Source organism: Lolium perenne, chromosome 5 (assembly GCF_019359855.2).
Source record: "Lolium perenne isolate Kyuss_39 chromosome 5, Kyuss_2.0, whole genome shotgun sequence".
NCBI classification, from domain to species: domain Eukaryota; kingdom Viridiplantae; phylum Streptophyta; class Magnoliopsida; order Poales; family Poaceae; genus Lolium; species Lolium perenne.
In genome coordinates, this window is record NC_067248.2 from 255,671,327 (window position 1) to 255,678,433 (window position 7,107).

The 7,107-nt window shown below is 43.6% G+C and overlaps 1 long non-coding RNA gene and 1 pseudogene across 1 annotated transcript; one reads left to right on the forward strand and one right to left on the reverse strand.

The window, feature by feature from the left end:
* The first annotated feature begins 907 nt into the window (after positions 1-907).
* On the forward strand, positions 908-6,005 carry LOC139831135 (uncharacterized). The gene is made up of 3 exons (XR_011745794.1): positions 908-1,272; positions 1,469-1,561; positions 5,424-6,005. It is a non-coding gene; the product is annotated as an uncharacterized lncRNA (long non-coding RNA).
* LOC127304360 (kinesin-like protein KIN-7C) lies at positions 1,840-3,750 on the reverse strand (annotated as a pseudogene).
* Positions 6,006-7,107: the final 1,102 nt, after the last annotated feature.

The following is a 7,107-nucleotide window of genomic DNA, read 5'->3' on the forward strand; positions in this document are numbered from 1 at the left end:
AATCTGATCCCAAGGAAGATGCAAGTAATCTTCTCTCACGGCGAAACCGCCCATGACTGGATGCCTTTGAAGGATGTAAATGAGCAGCTGGTAGAATGTCATGCCCTGATGATGGGCTGTCCATCCAGTGATTCTGGCCCGCTGAAATCCCAACCAATCGGAAGACAGTGCGTGGACACCCCAATGCTCGAAGATACCATGGATCATATATGTTCCGTGGGTCGCCTACATAAGTTCCTGTGACTACTTCATAGTCCACGGTGAAAGAGTCATGGTGCCAGTCTGTTATGGCGGGAGGCGCTGGAGGCACGAGGATTCCCCTGCGATTGTTCTGATTAACCACCGAGGCTGAATACATCATCGCTTCCATGAAGCAGTTCCCTCTTGTATCTTGATCTCTGACGGGAACATTAGGCGCAAACGAAATCTCCCATGTTGCCATCCTGCAGATGCGAAACATGATGATAGGCTCAGTTAGTACAAGGATCAATTGCACTGTAAAATCGGCTCAGGCGCAGGCAATGTTGAATTCTACAGCGCGACGCGACGGCCGTACGTGCTGGACCGCGACAACATGCGCAAGAGAAAGCAGAGATGATCTGGGCGCGACGGCCTGGATATCACGGACGGCGATCAGCACGCGCCAGCCCAACATCGACAGCGCGCGCCGAGAACGACGCCATCTATCTGTTTAGAAACCCCCGCTGCTTCTTCTTCTCTGTGGGTACGGTGGCGCCGCGCGCCCATTGAAGACGACGGCGCGCGCACTCCCAAAGGCAAAAGCAATCTTTTTTTTGCTCCGCGCGCGAATTGTTAGCCTGCTCTCTCCCTGCCCTGCTTTATAGCCTGGTTGCCTTGCAGAAAGGATCCGGCCGGGGGTGGGGGTTTAAGCCGTGGCCGTGGGTTAGCAGGGAGAAGAGAGAGAGAGAGAGAGAGAGCAGTGAGATTAGTGGGTTTGTGGGGCCAGGTTGCAGAGAGAAGCGTAATCCCTCCTGCTGCACTTCCGGGCCCACCCATCAGAACCTTTGTTTAGTTCAGTCCAGTCCAACCACATCCACATCCACATCCACATCCATCCCCCACCCGGCAGTTTCCCCGTCCGCGGAAGCTTCCAGAAGCTCCGAGCGATCCCCACTTCCAACCCCAAACGCGCCGACTCCCTCGCCTCGATCCCCCTCAATCTCTCTGCAAGTAGGACCAACCCATGGCGGCGGCGGCGCAGGAACCCCCCATGGAACCGACTTCTTCTGCCCATTCGTGGTTCTTGATTTGGTAATTCTTGCTCTGCTCCTTAAGATACATACACATGTCAATCTCTGCTTACCAGCTCCAACTGGTGGATTATATATTGGGTTCTTGCATCTGCAATAAAATCGCTTGGAAAAGAAATGGAGCAGCACTTCACGATCCACTGCCCCATTTTGCGATTTATCACTACTGAAAGATGTGTTCCTGCTGTGCTTTGCAGATATTATTATCCTCGTCGCCCTCCCTCCCTCCCTTCTATCTGTTCCAGTGTTTCAGAGAGTTGTTGTTCTATGCAAGCATCAAGTATTCTCAGGTACCATGTCTACGTGCTATAAAGATGAATTTCATCTCCACTTGCTTACTTGTTGAATTGCAAATACTGTATCAGATATGGGTTTTTATCAAAGGATCGCTTCTGTTTCACAAAAATGTTATTAGTTATACACTGAAATTGTTGAACTCAACCTTTGCAATGGGTATTGACCACTCTCAAAACCTTGACTGAATTGATTATGTGAGATATTCCATTACCCACTGTCACATTTGGCCCCAAACGAATTACATACTTTCAAACCCTTCCTTCACTTGGCTTTAACATGCTAGAATTCCTGTTTGAATCTCGTGTGCTGCTACTTCCACCAGCTGATAAAGACAGCCATTTATTTCCTTGACTTCCATTGGTCTCAATACATCGCACTTCCTTGTAATGATCTGAATCATCATGATGATCTGAGAACTGCCATCTCTGCTCATGCTTGGGGGCATTCCAACAGATGGAGGGTTTCTGACTGATCGCTTTCCTGATACCTTGCGCTTTGGGTCACGATCGCCAAAAAATTGCAGCAAATCCTGCAACCTAGACTCAGCCAAATCACGTTGTAACTTCAGTTCTTTTATTTCTTTCTCCATCTTTTGATTTGGTTGTCTTTTTTTTTTCCTTCACTTGTGCTTCCAGGACGGAACTGGAAACTGGGTGCCGCAACTCACTTTCCAGTTCAGAAACTTCTATTTGCAATTGTTCAACTAGTGTTTTTTTTTTTTGAGAAATTGCAAACGAATCTTCGCGTTTCATTTCATTGAAAAGGTAGAATTTGTTGCAGGCTTCCTAGGAGGTACAGCTCACATTAACTAGGGTTTTTTGTCAGACATGATCATATTAACGTGAGCATTTGTACCTGCATCCTTGGCACAACTCCCAAAGAACAGTGTATTTCTTGATTGCTCAATTTGACTTGTCGTAGGGCTGAGTGTACATATAATTGCAGTTCTTGAATTACCTCCCAAAGAGTTCCTTAATATGCGTGTAAGCTTGGAATCTGCATACGGTATGGAGCATTAGTCCCCATGCTTACCTTCATAATGACAGTGCCAAGGGAAAGCAAACTTTTATTGATATGGCAACCTTCTTTCAGCCTCATGTCTTCTGAAATCGCCTGAGATTGCACGCTGCTTTCCGCCAGATCAATAAAGGTCACACTAGCCATAAGGGTAGTTGACTTGTCCTTTCCACTCACGAGCAGAACATTTTTTTTTTTTGGACTTAAGGCACCTTGTGCCCGACTTTATATTAATAAAGCTATACGGGCTGGGAACATAGCGAAGTTTACACAGGACCAAGTCCTCCATAAGTACGGTTACATCGACGACACAGGTCGGCAAAGGCGCAAGTACTAACACGACGATACAAAAACATACAGATTAAGCCCAGGCGCTCATAACTTCTACGAAACATCAAGTGTCGGCACATAGGTGTACGTGAAGGGAGCTTCTACGAGCAGGACTTTCAACAGCCAATCTAAGAATTTGATGGGATCTGGAGCTTTTCTCATTTAAGAAGGTCTCCCCTGTCCTTCTTTGAGCTTCACACACAGAAGTAAGTCCCTTGAGGTGGTTCAAGTCCCTTAATATAACTTCTATAAGATTCTCCACATAGGTGCATTTCTCTGCACCAGCCCATAGTCTAAGAGGAGTATTTTCTGCACTCAGAAGATCCCTGACGACTTCATTATATATTTCAGTTGCCAAGAATTTCAACGCAAATGCTCTCTCTTCATGCTTATTAATATAATCATATATATCTATCACTCCAGTCATAGTGTATGTCTTTCCACTACTTGTTTGCCCGCAGGGAAAAACACTTGAGTTAATGTCACTAACTACACAGAGGGCAACTTCCTTAACCCCTTCCTTGTAGACGTCTTTGGTGTTGCATTCAGAATGAAATACTCTATAAAATGTGTATGCGGTTGGCGCCGTGGGTCGATCCAGGAAGGTACTCTGGAACATGATGCTGTTGTCATCGATGCACTTCCCCAGTCCCACTCCGCAGGCTCACCCCTTGCGATCTCCTTTTCACTCAGCGGTCGCACCCTCACTAACACATGTATCCTATCCAGCCTTCCTGCACCGCTTCCACTACGTTTCACTACCTCGGCTCCATTCATGCTGTCACACTGTACCAACTCGTCACCTCCAGTTGCCCCCATTTGCTCTCCCACTTACCTGCCCCTCATAAAAGTTCTGCCCACACCATCAATGTGTGGTGAAGACGGGCAGCTCCGAAGGCGCGGACGCGATGTTTCTCTGGACTCCTGGGGTGTGTCTGCGTGCGATTCTAATTGATTTTGCTTGAAAAGTTCTGGCTTGTGGATATTTTGCTCCTCTGGCAAAATCAGCAATTTGGATTTTTCATTGGTCTATGCAAATTGATACGTTATGTACAGATGATATCATAGATAGCAGTCGAAAGTTATATGTTCCCTTTGCTATTGAACATTATCTTTCTTAAGAGCCTGACTAAATGATCTTCTTTTCGCCATTAAATATCACTGGGCAAATTACTGCTGTGTGTGAACTGCGCTTCTTTTCCTTCTTTCCAATTATCAAACTCTTCCCTGACCTTACTTGGCATATTGCCTTTCCATTCATAATTCACCTGCAGTTTCCATGTCTAAATCAGTTTGACAATGCAAACATCTGATGTATTGGCTTTCTTTTTTGAAGTTCCCTAAGTGAGCTAATAAAATCATCAACTCTCAGTTGGCCCATTTTTTCTGGAACAACTTTGAAGATTCCCAAAGTATCATCTTGTGAACTGGGATTCTATATGCCAGAAAAAAAGAGTATGGTGGTTTGGGCATTCAAAACATCGGAGATTTTAATCTTTGTTTTTTTGTGAGTGCTAATGTGTAAAACAATGAATTGTGGGAACGCTCAACACCCTTAGGGTTGGCTTTGGTATTATATATATAGTGTACAGAGTTACAATCATACATGTACAAATACAGAGGCTACCGTATATACACAGTCTAACATAATGTATTAAAATATATCATTTAGATGATAATAAAATCTGTAAAATGATAATTGACTCTAAATATGATTTACCTCCTAACATTTTTCATGCTAACCCTACACACTGCTATCCTAAGCTAAGTTACAGATGGAAAGTTGGGAGAGGAGATAAGGTCCTGTTTTGGGACTATATATGGCTTGGTAGTTGTTCTCTTGCCATTCTCTTCTTCTGGGATCTATATGTGATTGTTAATGAGCAGAAAGTACCATTGCTGAATCTTGGGATGGTGAAAACTTGAAATTTCCTTGAATTGATTATTCTCACTTGAAATTTACTTGAATTGATTATTCTCAACTTGAAAATACCACAATCTAGCAGTAGGTTACAGATGGAGTTATATGATAAGTGGCTTGAATTGATTAATTTGATTCAAACTTATCAGTTTTCTGCGGAGAAAGATGTGCCCATGTGGTTATTCCATTCATCTGGTGTTTATTCGGTTAGTTCCTTTTATGGGGTTGTGAACTTTGGGGGCGTTAAACCAATTCATTTACCTGCAGTTTGGAAACTGCATATACCCCCTTGAATTCTTATTTTCACATCACAAACTGTTGTCTAGGACTAACTTGGATAAATGTAGACATGCTGATGATCTTTCCTGATTATTTTGCAATGGGAAGAAAACTGTCAATCACCTTTTCTTTGATTGTGTGGGTGCGACATATATTTGGGAGATTATCTCTTCAATTGTTGGAAAAGGCCTGGTGCATGATTTAGAATATATTGCTAGATGGTGGATTATTGAGAATAATAATTCAGTTGTAAACATTTTCTCATCTGCAACCATATGGTGCATTTGGTCACGCATGTGTGCTTCCAGGGTCTAAGGTGGCCAGGTCCAGGTGTCAGATATTGAAAAGAACTGGAGCAGCAATCAAAAGTTAGAAGATCCTCTGCTTGGACAAGCATTCAACTTTACTGGACGAACCTGTTGCTTTTGGACCATTGGCGTGGCGAGCTTCTAAGGATTGCTTGGACTTGATGATAGTGCTGTCGGGCATGGTTGATGCAAATACTAAAGACGGTTGCACAACACCATCGCCCGCTGATCGCTGGCGCCTGGAGAACGCCTGTGAGAAGCTAGTTCAAAAGGCTCGCATGGAGCATTGAGCAAAAAACTGTAATAGGTTTCTCGTAGATGTTCTGTTGGTTTGCTTTTCTTTTCCTCGGTACTATAAACCTGCTGACCTTTGCTCAAGACCTGTCACACTTTGTGGTTGCATGTGAATAGAACCAGGGGGCGTGTCCCCTCATTCTCTAAAAAAATATCTGAGCTTATCTCAGATCATGATGCTAGATCTGTTTGTATGCCACTTGTATCCTGGTGCACCTTTCACGAAAGGTTGGACTCTGGTGATTCTTACCAGGTGATATCTTGAAAGAATGCGAAGAGCTTATTCAACTGGGTGGACATGAGGTGTTTTTGCGAATTTTGCTTGCCACTCGGGCTTAGTATTTTGTATCATTTAGTGACGCCTCAGTTTTCTTCTGTTACTTCCATCTGTAACAACCTGCGTCATGTAACTGGCAAGTACGCAAACAATCGCAATCCCATTTTACTTGGTGCTGCATCTTTGATGACTGTTGATCTTTGTTGGTTCATTATGCTCACTGCACCTTGTGGTCGTGAGTAGATCCAACTTCCAAGAGTGATTACAAATGTGAATTCAGTGTGGTGGCATCTGGAGATCAAGAGACAAATGCATTTTCTTATGTGCTCTTTCATCTTTGTGTTATTTCTAATTAGAAAGCAATAAGAAGTGCCAACCTCTCATACCTACACTAGTTAATCAGGCACCTGTGCACAGGTATTTCAGTCATTATTTATTGCTCATCCAGAACATTATTCTAAATTTCCAGATATGATACATGCAGAAAATATTATTTCGATCTCCAATTTGATTGATAATCTGCTCATCTTATGGATGTTTTTCCATGCAGGTCTTCGTCATTTATATTATTCTATCATTATTGCTGAAAAGGGAGCTAAGGCTTGTAGATTATTTGTATAACAGCCATGGAAACCATACTCTCTTCCGCGAAATAGGAACGTTCTGGAATAAGTCTACATTCTCTCACTGAGAAGCATACTGGCACATTTGGCAGTAACAAAAGAGTCCTTTCCATGTTTCAAAAAAAAAAGTCCTTTCCTCCAACCATGCATTGTTTTGGAAACGATTTGTCCTCTGCCCCCTGCTTCCTTGCAATCCACCACGGACGTGAAGGAATGCACTGAAATGCATCTACAATCCCTGAATTTACAGGCGATGTCTAAAACAGTTCTGGAACTCAAGATTTACGTCCTGAAAGTTGCTCTAGATGTCCACCTACCGTCCTAACTCGTAACTTAAAATGAGTCCCTACTGTATAGCGTTGACGTGGCAGTGAAGTGGGCCCACTACAGCGCACCAAGTTGGTCCACAACGAGAGAGATGCATCCACGGTCAACTTGCCAGCCATGTCTAAAACGGCACCGAAACAAAATGTTTTAAACTTCTAATTTC